Here is a 16,945-nt window from a genome sequence, read left to right on the forward strand (position 1 = left end):
TTAGGTCAACCTCATGGTGTCACACGCGGCATAATCCTTTCAAATCTGGCAGCGAGCTGGAGTCTGTAGTGCTGCCATGGACATAATCACACTAAAAACAGGCTCTGTTCCGTCTCATTCCCGACTCCGATTCAGGCGGGCACAGAGGAGACGTACAGTCAGTATATGATTTACTCTGATCAGGCTCTGGCTCTATAATCAGCACTGATTACTTCCTTTTACTTCCCAGCTCAACACCCCATGCATCTTAATTGCAATTAGGTGTCTTCTGAAATTAAAGCAAGTTGGAGTAGTTGAGCAATGAATGATTACATAGGTAGGTGTACATACACAGAGATTACATACACAAATGCAGTGTAGATTTGTTTGTACGATATAGGGAATCCTTTAAGACACACAATAGAATCATTAGTTTTTATGGCATACACATCTGTAAGTACAAGCAAGACAGAACGTATCCTCGTGTTTTGAAAGCGGCACTGGGGACATTCTGTCTTTTGAGACATTGGAGACATGGAAACTCACAGTCTGCGTTGGAGCTGAACTGTAATGTGAATTTTAATTAGACAAGTTCGCCAACAGAACATGCTTGTTTTCACATCAGCGTGGGTTTAGCCTTTTTTGAACAAGATTTAATTTCTCAACAATATTAAGAGTTGCAGTGATTTTGTCATGCATAATAATAATAATGATGGGCATTTATTATTTACATTTTGTGTGCACACTTCCCCCCCAGATCTATGTTTAATTATCCATGTAACTGTGTGAGCCAACGTTGTCCCCTTGTTTTGTTTTGTTTTCAAAATTCAAATAATGATTAATCTAGGAAAAAATGGTGGTACTAATAGATGAAAATTAAAAGATGGGGGCTCAGTGTTCACCCTCTTGGTGAGAAGGAAGAGATTTGTCTTACAGGCAGCCAGGTAATATGAATCTTGAGTGCCTCCTTCAATTTGACTGAGGATCAATTTGACCTAATTAGCAACTTGTAATGGTAGCTAGGTGACCTGGCCACCTCCGCTTATTAGCCAAGAAACTAACACAGCTGGCTGGATTCTTTTTAAGCTACGAAGGACAGTCAACCATACTGATGCTTCTGCAAACTGTGGTGCACTGCTCTGTTCCTTTCTTCTGATTCAGCTGCATGTTGTAAGTGTTTTTTTAATTTAGCCTAATTACAAATTGGCATCTCTTTTTTTTCAACCACAAAATGAGCTTTTTTCATTTAATGCTTATCAGCCTGTTGGTATTACTTGCATTTCATTATGACATACTGACCTTGTTCTTTCCAGGCGCTGGCTTCTTAAGGTTGCTCTGAGTGCGGATGAATAGCCTCTCAGGGGAGGACAAACTTGTAGATGCTCTGTAGCAATTGAGTACACATGTCTCATCTGGTTAAAGTTCAGCTTAATTTCTCAATTACTTTATTTTTCTGTGCAATAGCGAAATGTATTTTGAGGAGAATTATTATTATTATTATAAATTCTGCAATTCAGCAGTTGATTTTTAAGCCTCTGCTTCAATATGAATGGAATCTTTAAAGTGCATCAGTTGCTTGATGGGTCGGTTTTCTGCCTGCACATTAAATTCACAGCTTTTAGACTAGTGCCAAACTGGTCTAAACAACCAATACATTCATGATGTCAACGGTTCAACACAATAGTGTTTTTTTTCCTGTGTAGCTGTCAGACATACTCACTCCAGGACTCCCACACAGGACACAGACATACACAAATATCTCCTAGGGTAAAGTGAAGCTGTCACCGAGATGGGCTTTTCCTCGGGGCCAGCCTACTTGTCAGGCAGCCACTCTTGCCACCTGAGAGGTTGCTGTGTTGCTTGTCGACCTTCTTGTAGAGGTGATAGGACTTCACTGTCCCTATTCTCATGGCAACATAACGGCTCGGGTTACCTTTACTGACAAGCTCGGCCTTGAGATTTTCAGTGTCTGTCTGTATTTTGTCTTATTTGTAGTTCAGGTCAGTGCATTGCAGTCCACTTTGCTGGATTCTTTTGATTTGGAGGGAGTGTGGGTGTTAAATTTTATGCACAACTACAATTTCGACGCATTCAATTTGTTTAACACCCAGATGCTTCTGTTTTTGTGGACATGAAAGCAATTATACTGTGCACAGAGTACATCTTTGTTGTTGCATTTCTTCTTTGATTGAGGATGTAGCTCTCTGAAGTGGACTAGTGTCCGTGCCAGAGCCACGACTTAACCAGCCTATTTCATGCTTTATTATGGAGCAGCTTAAAAGAGGTGCTTGTCTTTACTGTCTGCCTCTTTCTGCCTGAGCTTTTGTCTGCTCCTCGCTGTCTTGTTTCTTTCTTCTGCTTTCCTTGTGATAGAACTGCCTGCTTGATTACTAGAATCTCAAAGATGAACTCCCCATAAGTGCTTCATCAGGACCTTTGATGCCCCTAAACTCTGCAGATGGTTCAGCTGTTTTACTGGCAAAAAATAAACTCTTAAAAAGACAAAACAAGCACAGCTGCCTTTTGGTCCATAAAGCAGGATATCAAAGCAGCAGCAAAATTACTCGAGAGTTATGAAATGTTATATAATTACTGATTACACTGTATGTAGACCTAGTTGTGGTCAGATTTTTTATAAACACTCAACCTGGCCGCGAATGTCACGGTATAGTTTTGAGCTTTTAGAAGAAAAGAGAATATCTGTTTTGTATTTATAAACTTTAACATATATAATTAAATTAAATGCAATCTTCATCACAAAAACAATATAAAGCTATAAACTATATAAATACTTATAACATACAATCTGAAATTGCACACACCGTTTATGGCACGGAGCACATTCATGTGGATATTGTTATTGCAGCATTTAATGCTTCTACAGCTCCAGCATAAAAACCTTTTAACGAATTCTTTGAACTGTTTTTCCAGAGCGGAATGATTGTACTACACATATCTTTTAATGGGGACCACAAGTTTCCTATTCAATACTATCCTATCCATTTCCTATTCAATACTTGGTCAACATTATACATTATACATATACTACTTTGTGGATTAGATAAAATTCATATTAAACACAAATTTGTGCACCGAATTCCTTTCCCCCCACTCATTAGTACTGTAAAACTATTCCTCGCCGGAAGAAGAACAGTTCACAGAAATCACTAAAAGCCCAAATTGCTGTGATATCCACTGAGTGTATGTAGACCTCTGACCACAACTGTATACTTGTAGATTTAGACTCAAATAAATATGTCGTTCTGTCCCTTTTTCTTTTGCCTCTGCTGCAGTTTATGTCTCACTAATCCTTGTTATTAATCCACGTTGAGTCGCTTTGACTCATTCAGACTAGTGAAGATTATTGCGGATTCATATGAAAGCACACTGTGGGGTTTTTTTTGTTTTTCTCTTTTGTTTTGTTTCTTTTTACTCATGTCTATGCTGATGATTGCAGGATGATTGAGTGTGGTCCTGTTTAAATGTGTACAAAAATGTATTTCTTTGGGGGTGATGAAGGATGAAAGGGCTAATTGAATATTTTAATTTGAACGCCTTTAACTATAACAAAATATTGGTTCCATATTAAATGAGTCCAGTGGGAAAATGAATGACTATTAGTTAATTGTTGAAATATTTAAAAGCAAAGAATCCTTCAGAGACTCACTTTTTACATTTTTAATATTGTCTTGGTTGAGCCCTGTGTTTGTGTAATATATGTTTCGATTTCCAGTGAGTCAGAGACATGTTTGCCCTCTAAAAAACAATATTTTTCCACCATTTTTGAATCTTCATTAACTGAATCATTTGATGATTAATCAAATAAATAACAAGGGGATATTCAGTTGTATAATAATAAATTATAATTGCTACCTAGAGCCTTACTTTCTATCATGTTATTAATTCATCAAGTAAAAAACAAGCAGTTTCTCAAATATGACTTTTTTCCCCTCGTCATGTAATCTGGTTTTGTCATTTTTGATTCAACGTCTTGTGCTTTCAGATTGATTGTTCTACAACAAATGGCAATTTGACAATAATTTATGGTATCGTATGGTATTCCAGTGGTTCATTAATTTCTAAGAAAATATTTAGAACATTGATCATCTAAATTGGCTGTTGCAGAAACAACCAATTTGCAGATGTTGTGTCTCAATGTAGTTTCTCAGTATTTCTAAATGTTTGTTTATTTCTTATTATATGAGGCCTAAATATGCACACAGACACATTATGTGCAGATGCGTAGAACTGAAAAAAACATTTATACAAACCAGTCTTTATTATGAAGATGCCTGGGCTCAGATAAGCAGCGAGAAAACAATGACAAAAAAGCAAAACCAACACAAAAAACTGCCTGAAAAGTCTTGCAGAAAACTATGCATGTGACAGAAAGAGGCAGAAAATGTACAATAATATAGAGAGATTCCAATTAAGGTAGAAAAAAAGAGCTATATGAATACCTGCATAGAGTATAGAAAAGTCAGGGGTTGAATTAGTCAGGAGGAACGGCAGCATATGTCCTCAAGATGAAAAACGAACTGAAAGTGAAGTCATTCATCATCTGTAACCTTGCCAAGACACGGGACAAGCTCTGATGGGAATAATCTGATATGAACTGAATGAGACAACACAACATGCTTACAGGGATGGCTTATAAACACTTTTCAAGTCCCCAAGCAGTGCAATCAAAGCTATGGAAAAACCTTGTTTCTGTGTGCAAGTATAGCCACAGAAAAGTACAGGGCTCATGTAGCATAAAAGGATTTCTATAGATTTACTCTGGCGAATTGAGGTATTGATCCCTTTCTTCCATCTGAGACAGTCAAGGGAGAGAGGATACTTCTGCAAATCTTAGACTGGTTTATTTGAATTGTTCTCGTTTCCAGAGTGACTTACTGTAACTGCAGGGTAAGACGCTAGAATTATTGAAGGGGCAGAAGCAGAAGATAAAGTGAGCAATGTAAGGAACTGTTCAGTTTTTAGTACTATAAAACTAAGATGCTGTCCAAAATCACATAGAAGTTATTTTAAAGAAACTTATTGCAAATGTTTAACAGTAAATCTGAGACTTTTATCTTTGCAAACTGCTTTCTATGCAAGAAAAGAAAGGTGGTGGGTTTAGCATTGCTACTTGCATGACGGCAGTATGTAAATAATGGAATCAGTCGCAGACAAAATGTAACAGGCATTTTGAATGAGCATCATTAATGACAGCATCATCATCATCACCACCAATAACAGCGACAACAAGAGCAAAATAATAAATGGAACCATTGATCATGCTCGGAGTGCTGCAGGTCATGGGCTGCAGCTTTGCTTAATAGAAGCACTACATTAACTGATAGCGAGTTTTGACAGATCCAATTAGAATGAGTTCCACACCTCTGCCCTGCCCTCAAAGTAACCCTGACACAAGCAGCTATACGGCAGCGTGGCATCCACGGTGCTACAGCTTGGCCACAGCCTCACTGGTCTCTAATATTCCTTATGGTTAACACAGGGAATTATTTAGGAACGATCCATATGATTAGCAACATCATAAAAGCATTGATTGTTTTGCTTTTTCTTGGATTTGACTATCACAGTAATAACATACTATCCCCAGAGCATGAATGAATGTAGTACCATGCGTTTTCTACTATTGGAAAATAAATTTTCCATGCTGAATGCTTTTCATGCTGCCACCACACCCCAATTTCCCCACATCCCTCAAAATGTCTATTCCTGTCTTTGGTGAAGCCGCTTTTCTTTCTTCTGTCCACAAATGTCCAAATGATAGGTTTTGTGTCTAAGGAGAAGAGGGAGTCATGCTTCACAAGATGGAGCACAGCAAAACATCTGATTCCTGCCAAGGAGTGGAAACAAAGCAGGCTCATTTTTGCAAAGTCTATTCTTTTGTCCTCATCTAAGGCCTGTTTTCTTTGTGTACCCTTCACTCTGCCTTCAGCCGCTGTCCTCCCTCTCATTTATTTCAGTGAAACAACGCACTTGTCAATCTTTTCTCTTTCAATAGCTAATGGTCTAGCTATCCTTCCCTGCCCAACAGTCAAGCCAATTAATTCGATCAAGCTGTTGAAAGTCATTTTCAGTCACGGCGGGAAGGGGGGCACTGCCAGACTGCCAGTGCTGACTCAATATACCCATTGTTATGAGAAGAGCAACACTGAGTAAACCGAGGTAAATTTGCCTGAATGGATCCTGAAGTCATTTTATATATGTACTGTTCAATTATGGGGTTTTTTGTGCATTATTTCACTGTTATTTCCAGTCGTACAATACAATAGAATACAATACCATAATGTGTGTACATGCATGTGTACTTTTGCACTCACATCCGGAGTATAACATGTGGTTAGGCTGTGGCATGAATCATGTCTTGTCAGAGGGAATACATATGAGACCATGAAAAACGATACTTTCAGCTTGTATGGCCTTGACATTGATGTAAAGGCATATTGTCTGTTTTCACATATCATATCTCGCTTCTATTCCTTATACTTTTTAAAAAAAAAATAGTAATGGATCGTGGCCTCTGGAAATGATTTCCACTCTTCAGCTGTCTAAACAGTTTTTATTTGACTTTCTTAAAAAGAAGCCTCGGAGAAAAACGGAACCTTGGTTGCAAGTGGACTGAAAGATGATGAGTTGTTCAAATGCTATTGAATAGGACTTGTGAGTGAATTTTTTTTCTTTTTTTGCTGATGTGAGCTATAAAACCCGTCATGCAGGCCTTTGATGTAGCTCTCCATTGTCTTGCAGAGCTGCAGGAAATTGAAAACGAAGATCAGGAGAGTGTTAGTGAAGGGGAGAAGAGGAGGAGGACGGGACTGACGTGCAGCCCGTCAGGGTTTTCTGGGACACAGCACACGGAAATGAACTAGCCTTGCATGACCCTACTCTCAAAGTGTGAGGATGTGCGGGGCAGAAAAGCAAGAACATTTGTTTTAGAGAACACGAGAGATCAAATAAGTGATTATATTTATTCAGTAAAACACTCAGGGCACAAATCCAGTTTAATATTTCTGTGACATCCTCTCCATCCCACGCATCCTCTCACTACTGCATCCAAAGCTCTATTTTAATTCAGGGAAAACACTAAACATTTGAGAACTACTGCACTTGCTCAGCCTTAAAAGAGCATTTGTCCCTTGAGTGTTAAGAGTAAAATTTTAATGGAACCAAGATTTGATTTGCAACTTTTTGCGGCTTGGAGGAGAGAGAGGGGTTTCTTTTCAATGCTTGTCATTTTCTTCACTGTAAGTGCTTTCTCTATGTCTGTCATTGAAAAGTGCTGATAAATTATAATGACAGTACAAAATGATTTTAGGCAAGGTTTAAAAGTCCATTTCTTTTCTTTTGTGAGTTCTGGAAAGTTATTTTAGCATGTTCTTTCAACACTGCCGTTGCATGTTTGTGATTATATCAGAATATTTAATCCCATTTTGAGGATTTAATTAGTAAAGTTTGTCAATAGAATTTCTCATGTAAAGTGCTGTTGAAGAGGGGATTCGAATGCATGAACAATGAAAATGTGCAAAAACAAAACAGCAGTTCAAAGTTGAGTGGAAGAAGCATGAGGCAGATATGCAATGGATAAACGCTCGGCTGTCACTTCCGCTCACCAGCCCTCCTCAACTGTCACTGCAATATAAAAAGAGTCACAATCAATCAGGTGTCCCTAGCACACCTGTTCACTCCGCCTCCACGCCGCCCCGGGAGCTCACTGTGCCACGCCTCCTCTGCAGCGGGCCAGAGACCACACCTACGCCACAACAGGTAATGCAAATGAGGGGGGGAGGCTAAGAAATACAGGAAGTAGTAACAAGACAGGTGATGAAAAACCACAAGAAAGAAACATGAAAAAAAAATAAAAACACAAAAACTGACACTAAACCTGATGACACAGATGGAAAAACGGTTGTTGTTTCAGATTGTTTAAATATAGAACAAGGGTTAAATGCCTACAGAAGACAATGGAAACACTCTGTTATATCAAAATGACTGGCAATAAAGGAGGACCGTTATTTCCCCCCCTCACTATTCTATTCAGGTATTGGAGAAGGAGGTGCGAAGTGAGATGTGGAACGTGGCAGGTCAGACCTGGGAAAGTGGGTTTGCTCTGGCGGGAAATGGCTATTTACGTAGCTGAAAATGGAGTGGGCCTTTCTGACATTTTCATAGCCCTGCAGGCATGAGTAACCTTCAGTGCAAAACAGAACGATTAGAGAAAAGGGAGGGGGAGATGGAGAGGGAGACGCAGAGTGTGAGGTGGGGCAGAAATCAGGGGAACCGATTGCATGGGAGAGTTAAAAAATGATTGGAAACTGAGTTTGGTAGAACGGTGCAGGCAAGGGAAATAAACATGGACAGAAAGTATTTGGAGGTCATGGAAAAGTGTGAAAGGAGAGCACAAATATTGACAAGTAGAAAATAAAGAGGATGCTGGAGCGTAATACAACACAAGGTCAACAAAATGCATCAGTGTGTTGTATAGACTTTATTCTTGTAGTTGTAACAGCTTTACACCCTGTTGTGCCATTTAAACATCACTGTCAGATAAGTGACTGATGTCATATGGTAGCATTTTAGTTTTTAAAGACATCAAACATAAAGGACCACATTTACTAAGAAGAGCAAATTAGCTTTGTGCACAAGTGCAGCACAAATGGGTCAGAATCAATCAGACCTAATCTACTAGCAAAAATAATATCCTAGAAATGTAGATTTGATTTCTCTCTGGGCACAGCATGGCAATTCTAATAGCTGGAGAATAAAAGGAGAATTGATGTGTTGTCATATCAAAGCAAACTCTTCTGTCAGAAATCAATGTTGACTGTAAGATACCTCAGAGGTTGAGGAAGCCATTCTCTGGATGAACCTGAAATCTGACCTGCAGAATGTGTAAAAGAACCCAAAATAATGTTTGCCATCAGATCCTGATTGAATGTCACTGACTTTACTAACCGCAGCTATCACAACCATATTAGAGGAAAAAATTGTTTTTTTTAGTATTAAATAATTATTTTTCAGTAAATAGCCTACGACAAACCTCGGTAAATGTGTTTGCAAGATTTATTTAAATGCTCTTCTTTCCATTTATCAATGCCTTGCTTTAATAAATGGCAGCAAATATATTTTTAATGCAAAAAGAAGATGTTTTAGCCTACTGTTAAGTCTATCCCAAAGTCTTTGTTTCTCTGCTACTGTCTGCAATTATGTGCAATCATGGGTGCAGTCTCCTATGCATATTTCATTGTGACAAACTCAAAAAGAAAAACTCTATCACGCTGACTAGACAAGCAGTTAAGAACATGGATGGATGGAAGAGTAAGTCATATTAAAAGGTTTCTTTTTCCTCTTTATCTAGCTATGTACCTGTACATGTTCCTCAAGCAGCAACATCAGATGATCTGCCAAGGTGCTCGCCTACTACTGAGAGTATCATGGTCAACCGTGTGGTAGAGCTGAAATGGGCAAAGTTTTCTTTGGCCTGTTCATGGCTTAGCTTAAGTGAGATTGTCTGTGGATTACTAGGTGGGTCTAATGTACTTAAACTAAATTTAAAACTGAAATGTTGACCTGATGATTGTATTAGATTCATCTTTGGACCCAAATGTTCAAACTGAATTGCAGGGCATTCTATCCAACACCTTTAATTAGACTTTTAGGTGCTAGTGGAAATGTCACTTGATAATCGCTGTGATTTAGATGAATCTAATCTGAACAAAAATCTAACAAGAAATAAAAATCTGGGAAAAAAAACAGGAGTTCTTGCCTATCTGCTAGACTACTGCACAGAAGGCTACCTTTCTGTTTATATCTGCAGTTTCTACTAGAGATGGACCGATCTGATATTACATATCGGTATCGGTCCGATACTGACCTAAATGACTGGATCGGATATCGGAGAAAAATAAAAAATGTAATCCGATCCATTAAATATCACGAAAGCACCTCACAAAACTTGCAACACGCCGTAACTCACCTCAGAACGTTAGCACGTCGGAGCAGTATGCATCACGTGATAGAGCGGCTGTGGCATGCGGGACCTGTCTGTGGTCTGGATAGCATGTGGAGCTTCGCTAGCAACCCGGCATTTCATCTCCGACAAAGTTATCCCCGAGAGAAGTAAAGCAAGTGTGTAAGTCCATCTCTGAATGTTTGTAAAGCATTCCTGCGTTAAGCTTAACGAGCGACTGCCTCTCGCTCTCCGGCTGCTACTTCAATCATGAAACTGCTTAATGATCAGCTGATCGGCTTTTCTGTCGTGTCTCTTGTTTGCTTTTGGCCCACTTTGCACCAGAAAGAGGAAACCAGCGGCTGAACAACAGCAGCACGTTTAAGCTTGATCAGCTGTTGTTAGAATTTATTTAATATTACTTTCTACTCCAGGATCTTTTTCTACGTAGCTGACGCTGGTAACTGTGCAGGGGTGGATCTAGCAAAGTTTAGCCAGGGGGGCCGATAGGGCATGAACAGGGAAAAGGGGGCACAAAGACATACTTTTCTTTCTTATTCTCATTTAAAATGTCTCGCTTTTAATTATTCAATATTTATCTGAATCTTACACCCAAAGTTTTAATCTGATGTAAAATGTATAGAAGTCCATTACTGCATATAGTAACTGTTAAGTCTAATATACCCTAGTAAGCTATAGTACTTTTTCCTTTGGGAAGGTACCATCTGTGCAGTCTGCAATTTTGTTGAAGAAAGATGTTGAATCTATTTAATATTTCTTGAAAAATAATTGATTTCTGTGCATTTTTTTTCACACTGCATCAAATTAAGGTTGATTACGTCGATTAAGCATCATGAGGTGGAGTGTGAGGGGTGGTTCCCTATTTTTTATTTATTTATTTTTGTTGTTGCTGGGAGTTGGAACCCTATTAGTTAGGTTGCTTAATATTTACGCTAAGTACTCTTTAAAATACCAGAATAGGGAGGAAGGTGTAGGTTTGAGTTTATTAGATTGATCAGTATTGCTGAACTATGAAATTTTTTTTTTTTGCATACAGGTATAACAGAATAGCTTTAGTGTAGTTGTTGTTTTAAACTTGAGTATGAACTTATACAAAATGCAGCAAGATATTTAAAAAAAACAGTTTTGTTGATTAAAAAACACTATATCGGATTCATATCGGTATCGGCAGATATCCAAATTTATGATATCGGTATCGGTATGGGACATAAAAAAGTGGTATCGTGCCATCTCTAGTTTCTACTGGGTTGGACGTAGATGACTGTGGGAAAGGGAAAACAAGCCCACACCAATACACAGATATAAAAAAAGGAGTTAAACCATACACCAAAGGAAACAAGGCCTCAGAGAAACATTTTTAGAAGGTTCAGGAGAAACTGGCGGAGAAAATAATTTCCATGTGGCTGTGTAGCCAAATGAGGACTGATTATATCAGTAGGTGCTCCTGATAGACCCTGATTATGAGCAACCTCATTTCCTACAAATGACTCCATTGCAGAGAAGCGCAGAGTGCTAGAATATATTATTTTTCTTTAATGCACTGTCTTTCTTTCAGAGAATAACAATGTCATAATGAGAAATTTGCCAATGACACAAATGCACTCAGCTTATCTATGCATTTTCTTTCTCTATAAATCTGTCACACTGTAATTAAGTGACGGTGCAGGTTCATGAGCTATGACTGTTTCATTACTTTTGAATAGACACAATGTCATAATATGGATGAGAATCCATATCAGGGCAGAATCAATACATCCACTATTAGTTGAATCTTTATTAGTTTTATTAGAACACTAGCTGCATATTTATCGTTCAATATGCGCCAAAGGTTATATAGAAATTAGAAATATTTTAGCATGATGATAAAGTAGTAATTCCTTTGCTTCTTTTTTTTAGACAGCACTTTGGTTTATTCAAGGCTCTACCCACTGGTCAAAATAAACACCATTAAGTATTACTTAAACAGAAATAGGTGTTCTAGTTAGACATAATTATAACAAAAAGAATATGAATTTATGGTATATTGTTCCATAGGGAAAGGTAACCTTCTCAATTTTGTCCCCCACAATGTCTCTTAGAAGAAGAGGTGTGAAGATAGTTCCTGTGTGTCATTCAGACAGTTAAGCCTGCTGAGAATAGCTAGGCAATCATCTATGATGCAAGTTCAAGTATTGAAATAAATAAATAAAAACTTGGGTTTCTCTATGGTTGAATCATTTTCTAGCTTTTAATGCAGGGTCATTGCTTACATCCTGACCAGAGATTCCTTGCAGCATTTAAAGTATTATTCTCAGCCGACTTTGCACGAAAAATATATATACATGTGTTGGGTAAATGTTTTGGTATATTGACAGTGGATCAAACCCTGTGACAGACTGCTCTGTCTAAAAAGCATGAGGATATGCATTCCAACTTATTAATATGTATAGCTCTTGTGCTTGCATCCTCCCAGTGGAATTAAAAATGTGATAGTGCATAATGGTCGAGAGCCAGGAGGTTCTTTTCCTCACTGGGAAAAATGCCATGAAAGTCACAAGCAGCTCTCAGAGGTTAATTGTTGCACTATAAATCACAGAAGACAGTTTGGCTTTGTGTGCTGTCGCTGCATTTGTGGGTTATGACAAAGGACTGCTGCACCAGGTTGAGTTTGTCCTTTAATACCAATATTAGTATACCTTTGATTTGCCACGTGTCAAGGGACTCATTAATGAAAATGTTTGTAGATTTATACTTGAACTTTCCCAACAATGCTTGAATTCAATTCATAAAAGGTGGTGAAAAAACAAAACCAGTAGGGAAATCACTTTGAAAAATATCATTTTCACATCAGTCTCACATTGTATAAATAATTATGTTGTTTTCTCTTTTCTAATACTTGGGTACAAACTTCATTTTCAGTTTCACAAAAGATACCCTCAGTTTAATAAAACCCACACACTCAAAAAATGATTTTAAAAAATGTTTGAATCACATGAATCACAAAGAGATCCTGGTGTTTAAATGTTACCAAGTCACTAAGTCTGTGTTCTAATTAATCTCAAAAGACTTAATGAAGGACTCTTTGTGTTAGCCCTCTGATGAACTGGCAGCCTGTGTGGGGTGTACCCTTTCTCTCAGCCAGTGTCAGCTGGGAAAGACTTCAACCCTTCACAAAGCCAGTTCACCTTCCAAAACTTTGAACAGTTTAAGAAAACAGCTTGTTACAAATTAATTTTGACATTTCAAGAATCCCTTTGTATCGTGAAAATACCTTCATTAAGACAAACCATTTTTCATAAGAAGAAAAAGGGCAAACTGAAACTACTGGTAGGCAATAACACTTATTGTCTTGCAATTATTCCCAAAAGGAGGCGTGTTTCCTCAAGTGTCAGTAAAGTAAGCTGTTCTTTGATAAACCTTTACCAAGAAATGTCCATTTCAAGTCCTAAAAGTTTGTCTAAAACACCTTGTGATGCAGCTTTGATCTAGAAAATTATTAGCTGAAGACACCCTTGTGTTAGCAGTCCGTCTGTGCAAAGTTGTGTTGGTAGTAAAATATCCTGTACACAATTTGCACTTTACCGTTGTGCTCATGTACTTTTATGCAACAAAATTAAAAGTAATGTTCATATCAGCTGATTGTAGCTGCTAGTGTGCAGGAATAAATAAACATATTTTGTAATGGGGTTTTTTTTTCAGTGCAGACAACTGAAGAAGCTTTGTAACAACACAACTGCAGCTATAATTTAATTACACCATTACATTACTGAGTTATTACATGATTACAATATCCCAACTCTGTATCTGTCAAGAACATTTTCCATTTTTATTATTTTGCTCTTCTCCCTCAGTGGTTTTTCATTTGAGTAACTGTCACTCACATATGAATCTTTCCCACTGCAGGCATCAAGAAAATTGATTGATCTTAGATGGACAGCCAAAAACTGACTGAGTGTCAGACACATCACTGTCTGAAATATAGATTAAGCAATTTCTCTTCCAGGAATTCGATAAACGTCTATGGTAACTGTAACACTTTTTACTGTTTTACCTGCAGTCTTTCATTCTTTCTTCAGACTTGTTCTAACCGTTTATTTCCCCCATTTGTGCCTTAATAGACAGCCAGCATAATTAGCTTCATCTCACTGGACCCTTTTAATGAAAACCATGGCCAAGGACAAGCAACCATGAGCGGGGCAGTGGCAAGCCCCTACTGAATGAAAGTAAACTATTACTCATATTGTGGTTGTTTATGAGACTTTAAGTGCTCATACATTTAATATATACAGAGAAACACCTAATGGGCAGCTTATATCTCAAAGAGCTCAGTATGAGTGCAATCCTGAAATTGGGTACATTAAAGTGGCAATTTAAACAAAAACATAAAAACAAAGCAAAGCACCTTACTGTAGAGTTTGCAAGTAAGTGGGGGAAAAAATAAGGACATTTCTTTCACTCTTGAAATGGAAAGACAACACACCATCTTTTCACACATACAACAAAAAGGCAGCATCTTTTACTTTTGTCAGAGGGAGACATGTCAAGGAAGGTGGGCACAAATAAGTGTGAAAAGGAAATGTTGAATCTAATTGAAGCCATTTAAGAGTCAGCCCTGTTTTAACCTAACATTTCTTCATCCCACTTTTTTTCTTCTTCTTTATACATGCCACTTTGGCTACACTCTGCTAAAGTTAATCAACTGCCTGAAGGGACATCACTTTTCCTCCTGCCTACCTTTTTGTTTCATTCGCTTGCTCCTCCACTCGCTCTTGCACTTGTTCCATTTCTTCCATTTTAAGATGGGTTTTAAAGTTCACGTTGAATGGACGCAGCTTGCCACTTTGGTTGCTGTGGAAACCAGGTCGACGCATGGACAGATTGTTGAGAACAGTGTGAGTGGGAGTTTGAGAGGCTATAGAGGCCTGTCAAGATTTATGGATTGTAGGCTACTGCAGAATTGGACTGACCTCGTAGCAATTATCCACAGATGAGTATACAGTATCTTTGTGTTCATATATATAAAACATGATGATGCTTTGTCCACTGGTGTGGAGACAGTGTCTATTTTAGAGTAGCTTTTCCAACCTAAAAAAAACTGATGCCAAAACCAAATGATAGCTAGTTTTCAAGGGCATGACATCATGGTGTTTGGTTTTTAGGTATATCTGTTGAGTTTTGGTTCCTGTTGTTTCACTCTCTCACGTTTCTTGATGTCCACATTTGTGACTCCTGTGTTTCCTTTAATTTTGCTGCAACTGCTTTATCCACGTGCGCTTTGTGTCTCCATGATATTTACCTCCTGTGTTGTTTCAAACCAACTAACTTTAACCATTTAAATTATATGAACATGAATGAATGAATATTAATTTGCATAAATGAGTTTGAATTTGTATCATATTTGATACATCTACCAATATTTTTGCTATTTATTGCTTAAAAAGAATTTTGTACAATCAATTTAGGTTTTTTTGAGGATTCACACTAATGATGATGATGTAGAAGTCTCAAAAACTCAGAAAAACTCCATCCATCTATCCATCCATCAATCTTCTTCCGCTTATCCGAGGCTGGGTCGCGGGGCAGCAGCCCAAGCAGAGAAGCTCAGACCTCCTTCTCCCCAGCCACCTCCTCCAGCTTGTCTGGGAAAACACCAAGGTGTTCCCAGGCCACCCGAGAGATATAATCTCTCCACCATGTCCTAGGTCTGCCCCGGGGCCTCCTCCCAGTGGGACATCCCCAGAACACCTCACCCATGAGGCGCCCAGGAGGCATCCTCGTCAGATGGCCGAACCACCTCAACCGGCTCCTTTCGATGTGAAGGAGCAGCGGCTCTACTCTGAGCCCCTCCCGGATGGCTGAACTTCTCACCCTAAGGGAGAGGCCAGCCACCCTTCGGAGGAAGCCCATTTCCACCACTTGTATCAACAATCTTGTTCTTTTGGTCACTACCCACAGCTCGTGACCACAGGTGAGGGTAGGAACTCAGAAAATCAGAAAACCTCTATTTATCAAATTTGATATACTAGGCATTATGGGGGTAAGTGGAATTGGGTTATAGGGCCTTCCAGCAGTGAGTTCACACCCCTGCAGGCTTACTGCATTCCAGAAATGTTCAGCACCTATTTTGTGTCAGATATGGAGCAAACTCCAGACCCTCACAGATTTGAGCAAAGTGTGAATATATCAGGACTGTCAACAATAAACAAAATGAAACTTCCATATCTTGAATTGTGTATTGCAACAGATTTGTTATTTGTATTATTGCAATTTCCAATAATGAACAAGACAGATTCAAAACTCATAATAGGAGCATTTGGGAAACGCTGTAATTGCCTGAATTAATTGCAAATGATTAGGCACACTTTTCAGTAAGTGCTGGGCACGATTTTAATGCATCCATCTGTATACATCACTGCTAATTGGAAGTTCTCTGCAAGAGAAAGGTGAGGGCATCCCAAAGCTTGTCGCTGCATTTCAACCCTCCCCATTAATTCACCCAGCAGCCGCAAGTGTGATTCCACATAGAGTCACATTCATCACAGAGTCGGGGGATGGGGTGGGGTTCAGCTACCTTTTTATTTACCTGCTTTTTGTTTATTTTCCCCATTCTGTAAGTTCATTAAATGTGTTTTTTGCTAAGTGTTTGCGAGACTCAGTTTGGATCCTCTGTGGAACTACATGTAATCTCCGATATCAAAATACACTAAGACTAGCTTTACAATGGCAGCAGTTCTAAGAAACACTGATGAGACAAAAGTTATTCAACAAGGACTGTTGTCCTTTTGTTGGTTTCATATTCTGTGTAAGTATTAAATCAGATGTACATCTTAAATGATATAATTTATATTGCAACATGGGAAGTTAAATGAACTGTCAAACATATTTAGTTTTTTCTCAGAATTAGATGACATTGATACTGCTCTCATTTTATGAATACAGAGAGGAGCACATACTGGAATGAGGGAATCAGCCCAATCCAAATATATAGCCCAGTGGTTAGTGCTGCTG

This window comes from Mchenga conophoros, linkage group LG4 (assembly GCF_057382185.1).
Source record: "Mchenga conophoros isolate Kocher_MC1m ecotype Shallow Benthic linkage group LG4, M_conophoros_male_GT1.1, whole genome shotgun sequence".
Lineage (NCBI taxonomy): Eukaryota > Metazoa > Chordata > Actinopteri > Cichliformes > Cichlidae > Mchenga > Mchenga conophoros.